This window comes from Astyanax mexicanus, chromosome 11 (assembly GCF_023375975.1).
Source record: "Astyanax mexicanus isolate ESR-SI-001 chromosome 11, AstMex3_surface, whole genome shotgun sequence".
Classification (NCBI taxonomy): Eukaryota; Metazoa; Chordata; class Actinopteri; order Characiformes; family Acestrorhamphidae; genus Astyanax; species Astyanax mexicanus.
In genome coordinates, this window is record NC_064418.1 from 191,696 (window position 1) to 206,032 (window position 14,337).

Here is a 14,337-nt window from a genome sequence, read left to right on the forward strand (position 1 = left end):
GAAAAGTGGATCTATAATAAAATTTTAAAGGCAGGGAACAGAGCAGACCTGCTGCTTTACAAATCAGTTTCAGTGATGGTCTATAGAAACACACGGCTAACAGCTCAGAGAACAGAGCTCATTTATAATGTTCTTTTTTTGTTTGGTGAGAATTACTGAATCAGCTTTATGAGGAGTATAAGACCAGCCTCCACCAACGCCTTTCTGAACTTTCGTGCTGTAAATATAATAGAATAAAGGATGTGGTTACGTAGAGACTTCATTAGGTGTAAAATCAGAGGGATCTTATTTATGAAATGGTACTGAAGAGGGAGAGCTGTAGAGGGAGATGTTGGTTCTGATGGTTGGTCTTTGGTGTTTTTACTAACTGGTTTATGTTTCAGTGCAAAATGTTCTAGTAAATAAAGTTGTTAGTTTGCTTTTTCTGATACTTTGAGCTTTGATTCATTAGTTAACATTTATTAGCAGGTTTTGCTTTTATTTGGCAGCTATTTCACTCACTAAAAAACTTTAATTAGCTAATTAGCTTTCATTTGCTACTTAGCTTTGACTCAGTACTTAGCTTTTGTTTGTTAGTTAGCTACTTAAAGACCATTATGGTCATTAAGAATCAAGGCCACCAAATGCCAAAAAAATCCAATCATCAACTCTATTCTATTCTCAAGCAGACACCAACTTTACGTCAATTTAAGTTGTTACCCTGTGATAGCAGAAGTGCTGACAAGACAAGACAACCATATTTACAACACCTTTAACCCATTCATGCAGTGAATGTAGGCCCACAGCCAAAATAAATTGGCCCAATGTGATTCTTTCCATATTATTCAGGTTTCCTCACATGTTCACAGGTTGCTGAAAAAGGTTAACTAGAGAATATAAAAAATCCAGCTCAGTACCAACATTTCTAGCACCATAGTTTGGTTCTGCTGGTTGTTTAGTTTTTGGTTCTGCTGGTTGTTTTGATTGGTTGCTGTTTAGGAGCTGTTTGAGGTTACTCTTCACCATCCAGACTGTTTTTATTTTTACAGAGAGCAGTTAAAAGCTTGTGATCTATATCATCTCCTACTTATAATTTTTACAGTGTAAAATGTGATGGGTTGTTGTTGGATGATGTTCTTTATGTATCAGTATGATGATCAGCACAGAGCAGCGTAATCAGCAGTTAAAGAAGAAGAGCTGATTAAACAGCAGAACATGAAGCTTTTTTGCATTTGGATTAAAAGGTTAATTGGTTTATTGAATGTTTAAAAGCCCAACAATAAAACAATGGAAGCTTTTCAAATGAAAGCTCTTTGTGATGTGACAGGCAGCGCTGTGCTGAGAGGAGATACCAGCTTTACGCTCTGCTCAGCGCTCAGCCTGCGTCTGTTTAGATAAATAAAACTGATTGATATGAATAATGAGTCACTGCTCTTCTCTTTATATTTTGCTCTTTCAGCAGCATAAAAAATAAAAGTGTAATTCAGTGTTTTGTCTGAGAAGCTTTAGAACCTCAAGAACCTTTTTCACCAGGACTGAATTAATAAACAGCAGAACATCTGAAGGATTTTACTGTAAAGAGGAAATACACTGAATATATTTTTCTAAATATATGTATCTTTAAACTGTAAACATGAAGGAGACCAAACACAGGTAACATCACAGGATGAGTTTAGCCGGTGTCATCAGTATTCACTCCCCATCTAAATCCCTGAATTCAGGTGTTCCAATCATTTCCATGATCAGGGTGTATAAAAACAAGCATCTAGATATGCAGATTAAATTAGATTTAATTAGGTGAGTTAAAATGAATAATTTAATATAAAATGAAATCAAACTAATATGAAAAATCCAATCTATCATAAATTAATATTTGATATTTATGGTATAATCACATAAAACCTTTTTAATAAATTGATTCATTTTTACACTTTTACAAATTCTGCTTTGAAACATTTAATATTTTGACATTTATAAATATGCTACATAAAATATGTGCATGTATTTCACATTTCGAGACCCCACACACACACACACACACACACACACACACACACACACACACACACACACACACAGTTTCTCTGTGGGTTCAGTGGGAGGCTTTGAACGCAGGATGTTGCTGAGCGGAGCTGCCAGGCCGCGTGTGCTCACTGATCTCACGTCGCCGCTGGACTCGGCTGCGTGGCTCTCGGTGCTTCTTAGAAGCCTTTCCTCATCTTTAGAAGTCAGATCTGGAGATTCTGATGCCCACAGGAACCGGGAGCACTTATAGAGTGCTGTACACTGATCTGGAGTAGTGAGGATAACTAGTGTATAGATATATAGAGTAATTTCACTTATTAACAAATATGAAGTGGATAATTTAAGGACAATTTACTAAAGTTTACTTTAGTATCTTGCTTATATTATACTTATCTCTATCTTACCCCCCCCCCCCCCCCCGCCCCCCCAACAGTGTATTTTCACTCCTTCCTCCTGTCTGGTTTAAACAGCAGCAGAGCTTCTGAATATATCTACACTGATGGGTGTGGTGTTCTGGAAATGAGGTGTGTTCAGGTACATTTCTGGAGTTTTATCTTGTTTATCTTGGTAACAGAAAACACAGGAGCTCCACTGACTGAATACAACCTAGACAGACGCCAACAGTCAGACGTTCATCGCTATCTCGGTACCACACAGAAGAGTTTGTTGGACACGTCCAGGTAGCTGCACCGTTACAATAGCAATCCACCAAAGTCAGAGCTCACCTGGTTCTACTCTTAAAGAGAAAGATGAGCAAGAGACACTCTGATTGGTTCATTTTAGGTTACGCTCAAAATTAACCACACCCATCATTAATTAAGAGAATTAGTACATGCCTTTTGCTTTGCGTTCCAAACCACAAAAGGTGTACTTTACCCATCGTTACAATAGCAAAGACACATATACATGCCCTAAATCAAGCTGCACGGTGCTCGACTGATAGCTGGCTGATGTTTAGGAGATGTTCTGATCCAGTCGTCTGGTCGTCTGGCCTCTGTGTTCCTCTGGGTCTGTCTCATTCTGTCTCTCTGACGCCTACAGTTATTTTTAGCTCCTCGACCGATTATGTGAGGAAATGCTGAAAATAGCACCTCAGGCTCGTATTGTGTTTAACTGGTATTTATTGGAGATGAGTCTGAGTCTGCTGATGACAGCGGCAGGAGAATTTCTGAAGTTAAATGAATCTTCTTGACCAATAAGATCCAACCGCTGTTCTGAAAACACGCTGGACAGTTCTTAACCTTAGAATAGCAGTAGGATCATAAACACACTGTAAAAAAGCAGCTGTATAGAGTGAAATATACTTGACCGATGATGTTCGGCTCTTGACCTGAACCCTGAACACTAAGCAGCGTTTAATAGAATACTAAAAGCCTCCAAACTTTACAGTGTAGAAATATTCCTTCAAACAATGAAACTAAATGTATTTTGGGTTAAACGCTTTTCTGACTGGAGGGAGAATCCATCTATATAAATTACAGCCCGGTGGAGGAGCTGAGTGTAATTATTGAGTCCTGTAGCCCCGGAGCACAGTGTCCTGCACTTCCCGTAAATTGCAGCCTGTATAGAAAACTGTACAGTAATTTTCCTCTGAAGTCAAAGTCAAGTCAAAGTCAAAGTGTTTTTTATTGTAATTTCAGCTATATACAGAGTACACAGTGAAACGAAACAACGTTCCTCCAGGGACCATGGTGCACATAAACACAGTGTAGACAGAACAATAGTGCAACAGTACAAAAGTGCAGACAGACAATACAACACAATACAGACAAAGAATAATAAATAACAAGACAGTGTGCAAATTTTGCAGTGTGCAAAAAAGACCAGTGAGGTAGTAATTACCTCTATTACGCAGTGTGCAATAGAGTCCAGTGAGGTAGTAGGGTTTTTAGTGCTTTCCATTTTCTGGGGTAAGTGGGGTAAGAGTGTGTGTGCATGTACAGAAAAACCATCAGTTCAGTCTCTGCAGTTGAGGAGTCTGATGGCTTGGGGGTAGAAGCTGTTGCAGAATCTGGTCGTGCTGGACCGGATGCTGCGGTACCTTCTTCCCGAAGGCAGGAGGGAGAACAGTTTGTGTGAGGGATGGGTGGGGTCATTTACAATGCTGGTTGCTTTGCGGATGATGCGGGTGGTGTAAATGTCCGTGATGGAGGGGAGAGAGACGCCGATGATCCTCTCAGCTGTCCTCACAATATGCTGGAGGGTCTTGCGGTCAGAGACGGTGCAGGTCCCAAACCAGGCAGTGATGCAGCTGCTCAGGATGCTCTCAATGGTCCCTCTATAGAAGAGTGTGAGGACGGGTGGAGGGAGACGGGCCTTTCTCAGCTTCCGGAGGAAGTAGAGACGCTGCTGGGCTTTCTTGGCTGTAGAGCTGGTGTTCAGGGTCCAGGTGAGGTTATCTGCTAAGTGGACACCAAGGAACTTGGTGCTCTTAACAATCTCCACAGAGGACCCGTCGATGTTGAGTGGAGAGTGGGTGTGTTGTGCTCTCCTGAAGTCAACAACCATTTCCTTTGTCTTGTCCACATTCAGGTGAAGGTTGCTGACTGTACACCAGTCTGTCAGCCGCTGCACCTCCTCTCTGTATGCTGACTCGTCGCCTTTGGTGATGAGACCCAGCACGGTTGTATCATCGGCGAACTTGATAAAGCTGTTAGAACTGTGTTTTGCAGCACAGTCATGAGTCAGCAGGGTGAACAGCAGAGGACTCAGGACACTGCCCTGGGGGGCCCCAGTGTTCAGTGTGATGGTGCTGGAGGTGCTGCCCCCGAACCGGACTGACTGGGGTCTCCCCGTCAGAAAGTCCAGGATCCAGTTGCAGAGGGGGTGTTGAGGCCGAGCGAGCTTAGCTTCCTGATGAGGTTCTGTGGGATGATGGTGTTGAATGCTGAACTGAAGTCTATAAACAGCATTCTGACGTAAGTGTCCTTCTTCTCCAGGTGGGTGAGGGAGAGATGAAGGGTGGTGGTGATGGCATCGTCCGTGGAGCGATTGGGACGATACGCAAACTGCAGGGGGTCCAGTGAAGAGGGCAGTTGTGTCTTGATGTTCCTCATGACTAGCCTCTCGAAGCACTTCATGATGATGGGTGTAAGTGCAACGGGATGGTAGTCATTGAGGCAGGACACTGTGGACTTCTTCGGCACGGGAACGATGGTGGTAGACTTGAGGCACGTTGGGACAGTGGCGCTGCACAGGGAGATGTTGAAGATGTCCGTGAGAACATCTGTCAGCTGGTCTGCGCACTCCCTGAGCACTCTGCCGGGGATGTTGTCTGGTCCTGCAGCTTGTCGTGGGTTCACTCTGCGCAGAGTGTTCCTCACATCCACTGCAGTCAGGCACAACACCTGCTCGTCCGGCTTGGGCATGGTCTTTCTCACCATCGTGTTGTTTTGTGCCTCAAACCGTGCATAAAAGTTGTTCAGGGCATCAGGGAGGGAGGCATCACGTTCACAGGATGGTGGCATTGTCCTGTAGTTGGTGATTGCCTGGATGCCCTGCCACACAAGTGGCTGTGGATTCTCTGGGCGTGTGCGCGCTTTGCCACTCTGATAGCTCTTGACAGGTCGGCTCTCGCTTTCCTCAGGGCCACCTTGTCACCCACTCTGAAGGCGGAGTCGCGGGTCCTCAGCAGCGCACGTACCTCAGCAGTCATCCAAGGCTTCTGGTTTGGGCGTGTAGTGATGGTCTTGGAGACAGTGACATCATCAATACACTTGCTGATGTAGCCAGTGACTGATGCTGCATACTCCTCCAAATCAACAGAATCGCCTTCAGTAGCAGCCTCCCTGAACATGTCCCATGCAGTGCACTCAAAACAGTCCTGAAGGGCAGAGATGGAGCCTGCCGGCCAGGTTTTCACCTGCTTCTGAACTGGTCTGGAGCGTCTGATGAGTGGTGTGTATGTTGTAGTCAGCCAAACACACATGTGGTCCGAGAAAGCGAGGTAGGGGCGGGGCTCTGCCCCCGGTACGCGCTGGGGATGTTTGTGTAAACAAGATCCAACGCGCTCGCTCCTCTCGTTGCAAAGTTCACATGTTGGTGGAATTTAGGGAGCACTGACTTGAGATTTGCGTGGTTGAAATCTCCGGCGATAATAAACGTCCGTCTGGGTGTTTGTTCTGCAGATCGCTGATAGACCGATAGAGTTCACACAGAGCCTCTTTAGCATTAGCACCAATGCTAGCGCTGGGTGGGATGTAGACAGCAGCTATTAGCACGGCGGAGAACTCCCGTACTAAATAAAAAGGTCTGCACTTGACTATCAGGAACTCCACCAGCGGAGAGCAGTGTTTGGCGACAGTCACAGCGTTCTGTGTTGATGTAAACACACACGCCTTCACCGCGGGTCTTCCCGGATAGAGCCGCGCTCCTATCCGCTCTGAACGCGGTTAGCTCGGCTAGCTGAATGGCGCTGTCCGGAATGTTGTCGTTCAGCCACGATTCCACAAAAACCAAAACACAGCAGTCTCTGAACTCACGCTGGGTTGTTCGCTGGAGTCGGATGTAGTCCAGTTTATTGTCAAGGGAACAGACGTTTGCCAGAAAGAGCGATGGTATAGCCGGCCGGCTAGGACTAGCCTTTAGCCTCGCACGGATCCCGGCTCTCTTTCCGCGCTTCCGCTTACGCTCGCACCGCTTGCGATGGCACTTCCGCTGGGCTCCGGCGTCAGGAAACACCACGGGCTGGCGGCCTGGGTCTCTTAGCAGGCTAAGCTGAAGTAGCATCTGCAGAACCTCGTCCGGTAGCGTGTTTTCTGGCTGATTTCTCCACTGTAGCAGGGTCTGGCGGTGGTAGAACATGTGCACGGGTGTTCCGATGCACATATTTGCAGGAAATAAACGGAAAAAACGACAAATAGTAACACAAAAACACCATTTAACGGACCCGGAGCGGCCACTGCGTGTTAACGCGCCGCCATCTTGGGTGGGCTGAATTACTTCACCCAATGTCAACATGCGTCTGCTGTTCCTCCTGAGTGTCCTCTACAGATCTGAGACCTGCTCTCAGCGAGTCTCTTAGTTCACTAATTACACGGATTGTGATTCTGCTGTGCTGAAGGTGGAGCTGCTCTGAGGAGAATAAGCCGGGTGGTGTTTCTGCAGGGATGGATGTAGATTAGCAGTTAGAATCGGTAACTCTGCAGATCCTCCAGCCGCTCAGAATGAAGAAATTCACTCTAAAAACAAAGAGAAAAGACAGTGAAGACACTAAAATGAAGCTAAACTATTGGCAACAACACATCTTTAACCTTGAGGAAATAAAGGTTAAAACAAGGTAAAACAGTGGGTGATCGAAGTGAAACAATGGAGAAGAAACTGGTGAAATGGGGGTGTAACAGAGTGGAATGGGGGTGTGAAAACAGGGTGAAACAGCCACTTGAAATGTGTTTATCTGAAGTAAAGACAATTTTAAAGTGTTTATTTGCTTTAAAGCGAAAATCATCAATCCATTTTTTCAGTGTTTTCAGTACCGACATCACGAAGACAGAAGGACACGGCCGTAACCAGGGGTAACACAGCAATTCTCCCTCCGTCGACTCCTCGTTTTTACGCCGGTGGAGGAGAAGAATGCTTGATGTTCTTCTGAAACGACTCAGGCCATTATTTCCTTTCACTAATGCACAGAGTTGAAGTGTGTTAGCGGAGAGCACGCTCGCTGTGGATCGGGTGAGTCACGAAGTGAAGCTCGTTACACAACCGAGTCCTGGAGCGCTTTCCCGAGCCACCGGCCCAGCTGCCCTCAAATCTCACAAAAGAGGCTCCAGATTTGGTGTGAAAACCATCAAAAGGCTTCAGACGGCGGCGCGTGAAAAGAGGCGGCACGCCTCAACGCTTTTATTCCGCTCTGAATTCACTCTTCTATTGTGAGCAGAATCCAGTTCACTAAAAAAGTGCTGAATTTCCCTCACGTTTCAGCCCTGATTCTGCCTGCTGCTGATAAAATTACACACACACACACACACACTCACACACACACACACACAAAGACACACACACACACACACACACTCACACAAAGACACACACACACACACACACACACAAAGACACACACACACACACACACTCACTCACACACACACTCACTCACACACACACACACACACACAAAGACACACACACACACACACACACACACAAAGACACACACACACACACACACACACACTCACACAAAGACACACACACACGCACACACACACACACACACACACACACACTGACAGGGTGTGTGTGAGGGCATGGCTGACCCGCAGTCACACTGGGGCGGCAAAAACACATCCATCAGCCGGAGCCGAGCGACAGGTTCCTCTCGGTTCCTCTCGTGACGGAGAACCTCACCTTCCCATCAGAGCTCCACCCCCCCCCCCCCCCGTCTCTCTGGATCTGTCAGCTCTCAGCTCGGGGGGGGGGAACATCTACATGGTAATGAGGCTGGATGGAGGTCAGTATTTTGACACATGAGTCTCAGCCTCCTGCTTGTTCTGGGGGGGGGGGGGGGCTCTGATTATTAACAGAAATTGTGTGTAACTATAATTATACTGTAGTGTTTGCTCTGTATTTTCAGGTGTAAATGTTGAGTGTATTTTTTAATGAGTCACATGTGTCTCCTCAGATCTCAATGGCAGTGGAGGATCAGAAGTGAGAGCACTGGTCTGGCGACAAGGTTTTGGGTTCAATACTCAGATTTGGTGAGCTGTCAGAAGCTCTTCCCGTATCCCGTTTATCCAAAACCAGGTTCTTACTTTTGACTCCTTTAATCTCAGAAGAATCTTTTGTCTAATGCTATTTCTCTTAATGTAATTTTAATAGAAATATCTGTGTAAATAAAGTTGAGCTCTTAATGAAACCTACGTGACCTTACTGTACTGTAAACTGTAAACTACACTGTTAGATAATAACTACAACATAAACTTACAGCTACACTTTAAACACTGTGTTAAATTATTTTTCATTTGTGACTTTTATTTTGACATCTTGTGGGCTTTTTTTGTTTGTGTTAGTGTCTTATTTTGACATTAAATTTTTGTTAATGGCTGAGTGGATCAATTTCTTCTTTTTGCTCTTTTTGCTGTTTTTACTCACGTAGTCTCGCACAGCTCACACTAATCTCCACACGCAGCAGAGTGATGCTCTGTGCAGCAGTAGGGTAGTTTTGTTCACTGTGTTGAACACAGTGTTGTGTAGTTGTGTTCAGTGTGTCGCCTTGTGGTTCTCGTGGCTCAGTGTTTACAGTCCGCACCAGTTTACTCAAAAACACTGATGTGATTTTATAATTGTGGTTTGATGTAGAACAGTGGTTAGGGTGAATCTCAGAGGGCAGAGTTTGGTTCTGATCAGGCGGGTCAGCAGCGCCTAAACCTCCGGAGGTAATGAGTCCTCATCATTCCCCCCCTCCCCGCGAGGACCCGAGCGAAGATTCAGCGCTAATCATGATGATATAAATAATTCATGTTTTGGTCAGATGGACGATGGAGTGAAAGTATATCAAAATGTCGTAAATAAACAAAAAATACATGTGATCCAGATTTAACTCGCCTGCGGGAAAAAAACGGAAATGTGTTCTGTACTAAAACCATTTACTAATACAGCACAGGGGTTTCTAATAAAGTGGCCAATGAGTGAAAACGCACAAGGTAGGTGTTTCTAATAAAGTGGCCAGTTAATGTATGTGATGTGATTAGGAGAGCTCAGGGTAAGAAACACATTTTCTGGTGGGATCATGATCTAACTGGAACAATTCCACCAGACAGTTAAACACAACAACTAGACCAACACACACACACACTACACACACACACACACTACACACACACACACACTACACACACACACACACTACACACACACACACACACACTACACACACACACACTACACACACACACACTACACACACACACACACTACACACACACACACACACACTACACACACACACACACACACTACACACACACACACACACACACTACACACACATTATACACACACACACTACACACACACACACTACACACACATTATACACACACACACTACACACACACACACTACACACACACACACACTACACACACACACACACACACTACACACACACACACACACACTACACACACACACACACACACACTACACACACATTATACACACACACACTACACACACACACACTACACACACATTATACACACACACACTACACACACACACACTACACACACACACACACACACTACACACATTATACACACACACACCTGCAACTGGCTACTGTCATATATGTTTACTTCAAACAGAATCTCATGACCCAAAGGCAAGTGAGACACAGTATGGCATACCGTACAGCTACTTGCAAAAGTATTAAACCCTTTTAAAAGTTGTCCGACTGGGTCACTTACTCAGATCATTCCAGGCAGTATTTCAATTGGCAACTAATCTGTTTATTTTTTTATTTTTTCCATATAATTATTTGTCAGCAGATCTTGAAAAATGCTGCTTATACACTGTAAGAACCCACCATTCAGCCATGTATACTGCTGCAGTTATATCTTTAAAGGAGACATATTACATAATACATTTGGTCTATATTCTATACAAAACATGTTCATGAAGTTCTTTACACTAAATCACTCTCACATAAAGATAAAAACCTCAGCAGCTCTATTCCTATCAGTTTCAGTCTCTTTCAGAACGAGCCGTTTAAGGGCTCACTATTCGCTTTTATGCCATGTATACACTGGGAATTTGAATGTATTTAATATCTCCCTTTTCTGCTGACTTGACACGGACAGTAGGGTACAGATCCCTCCCTCAGACGCAGTCTGCTGGCTAATTCTGCTCATCAGTGAGACTGGGCTCAAGGCCAGTGTTCATTCCTTGGAGCAAATGAACTTTAAGATAAATGACTGACTGTTCACTTGTTGCCCAATATATCCACCCCTTGACAGGAGCCACTGTAGACAGATCAATCAATCAGTAATCAATGATGTTCACTACAACAGTCAGCAGTTTTAACGTTATGGCTGATTCCAACTATAACTTATTACTCATACTATTACACAGTATTAATATTATGTTAGTATGTTAGCACAGGACTAAATGCAGCTTAAGCATCTGTTTATCATTATTATGTGCAATTTTATCACTCATTTAATTTTTTTTTTTTTACCACAACACACACATACTGAATAACATTTCTTTCTCTAATCTTAGTTTCCTAGATTCATAGTTCTTTTAGTATTTTCTATTTTTTCTATGTACAGATTTTATAATATCTATTTAATATCTATTTTATAATATAGTATATTTTCTGGCGCTCCTGTTCTTTACTCTGCACTGCAGTAACACTGCAAATTTTCCAGTTATTGATAGAGGATTATCTTATCTTGTCGCTTTCGAGTGAGAATCGTATTAGTAAAGCTACATCAATAAAGCTATTTCATCACATCAGGGGTTTATATCAGAGAAAAAATAAGAACACATTCCCACAAAAACAGATTCAAGGCCGTTTTAAGAGAGTGACCAATAGGAGGACGTATTAATCAATATGAAAGTAGCCTTCGCTTCTTTTTCAGGTGCTGCAATTAGTCCTGTGTTTGTGGCCTCTATTAAATATCAGATCCAACCTTCAGCTCCAGCAGTGATTATACACACCCTGAAAAGGTTTCTCACTCTTCCACTATGACCATGAACCCTGAAACAGCAGCTCACGCTCCGAACCAGCTGTGAAAATCTGAGAAAATAATAAAGAAATTTAAAAGCTGAGTCACGCTTTAGTTTTACACTCGAGCAGAATAAACTACATTACTGCTCAGATGTTTTAAAACACCCCCAAAAGTTCACCAGGTCAATGATATGAAATGGTATAACCTGGTATCAATACAAATGCAGTTATAAAGACCATCAAATATGTTAGGATGAAACTAGCACTCATCAGGACCACACCAGGAAAGGATAGAAGAGCGAGAGTTTCCTCTGTTGTACAGGATGAGTTTATCAGAGTTTCCAGCCTCAGAAACCACAAGTTAACAAACAGCTCCTCAGATAAGAGTATCTAAATACTTCACAGAGTATTTTAGTTTGTTTAACACTGTTTTTAAGTTACTACATGATTCATAATGTGTTCCTTCATAATCTGATAGATCACTTTACTATTCATTTACTATGTAGGTAAAAAAAAAAACATTTGTGAATGAGAAAGTGTGTCCAAACTTTTGGTACTGTATATGTTTTTGTGTGTTTATACAACATATGGCTGAACAATATGTTGAAAAAGGCACATCTTGGGCTCCAGTGGTCTAAAGCCACTATGCCACAATTATCATAAGATTGCTGGTTTGATTCCCAGTCATGCAGCTTGCCATCAGCTGCCGGAGCCCTGAGAGAGCATAGTTGTTGTTCTTGCTCTCTCTGGGTGGGTACAGTACAGTAGATGGCGCTCTCTCTTTCCCCTCATCACTCCTAGGGTGATGTGGATCAGCACAAGGCTGCATCTGTGAGCTGATGTATCAGCGACTCGGTTCTGATACATCAGCTCACAGATGCAGCCTTGTACCGAGTCTTCTTCACCCTCCTGGTGTTGGAGCATCACTAGTGATAGGGGGAGTCCTAATGAGTGGGCTGGGTAATTGGCTTTGTAAAATTGGGGAAAAATGGGATAAAAATTATAAATATATGCCCAGCTTTTTATACTGTATGTGTATCTGTTTAAACTTTGTATTAATGGTTATTTCGAAGTTAAACGCCAGTAGATATGATGGTGTTAATCACACGTCTGAATCTCATCACGCTCTTTAAACCACGTGGAGATGTTCTCTCTAATCTCTAACAGACTGGATTATGTGTTTTCTGACAGCGTATCGTTGTCTTGTGATTAATCAGCGTATTTTTTACAGCCCTGACTGCAACACTTCTCCATCCCATCTGATTAACTTTAATTATTACTCTTTATTAAATTTCCCTCCATCTGGATGGTGATATAATGCAGGTTGCTGTGGAGGATAATCTGTATTGTGTTTTATAAACTTGGCATCTGAGCTTCTTCCTCCTCCAATTAGGCTGAAATCTGATCTAATTAGCAGAGCTTCTCTTGAAGGACAGCAGATGGAGGCAGGATGGAGATTGGTGGTTTAGTGGTGTTCAGACAGTTTATACGAGCTGTAGAAACAGTCCCAGCTTATATTAATACTGATCTGACCGTTATACCAGTATATACTCCATTATAGTCTGTGGAAAATGAGATTTTTCTTTGTCCTTAAAAAGCTTATAGCATTAAAAACTGAGCTTTTTCCACATTACCTAAAACAAAATAGTTTAAATCAGATGTAGTATTTAAATCAGCAAAGAACTGCATCAATGTGCTTCTACTGCCATTTCCTGCAAAGCCACATATATTAATTCTAAAAACACAGCATCTGGTTGGTCCCAATTTTTTTTTTCTGCATATCTACTTTATTCTTATTCTGCCACGCCCACTTTAATGAGTTTTTTCTGCTTTTGTGTTAGAATATCTGCTCAGTTTTTCTTATATGGTTTACATTTGTTTTACATTTAAAGTAAAACAGTAAATGCAGTGTAAAGGTGATCACTCATGACACTACCTCCACTGTGTTTCACAGATGAGCTGATATTGTTAGAGATCATCATCAGTTCCTTTTTTTCTACAAACTCTAGCCTTTCCATCACACTGGTAAAGATTTATTTTGCCATAGGCTGTAGTCTCTGTTCCTCTTGAAAAATTCCAGCTTGGCTTTCCTCTTCATCTTGTCAATAAATGATCTCTATTGTCTGGCAAAGGCTCTGTACTTTTGTTTTCTGTGAACAGTAGATTGTGATATCTTCACTCCTGCTCTCTGGAGGTTGTTGCTGATGTAACTAACAGTTATTTTTCTTTACAGAACTTACACATTTTCTGTTTCATCAACTTACTGGGTTTTCTTTGGTCTATCTGTCCATATTTTTATTAGTTAGTACACCAGTGACGACTTTCTTCTTCAGGTCATTTTAAATAGTTGTACTGACTATGGACAATATTTGTGCTCTAATGGTTCTGATTGACTTTCTCAGCTTCACTACTGCTTATTTTTCACTCTGGTTTTAATGTTACTGGTTACTTCTCTACCTAAAAATGCTCAGTCTGCACAGATAAACCCCAAATCTAAAACTGAGTGTTCATACATTCAGCGCTGTTTATTGTTTCAATAATCATTGTATCAGGACACACCTGGTCAACAAAACACACCCGTCATTCACCAATACTTTTGGTTACAAGAAAAAAGGGATAATTCAGACAGATGGTGCTATCTTACAATTACAATCAGATCC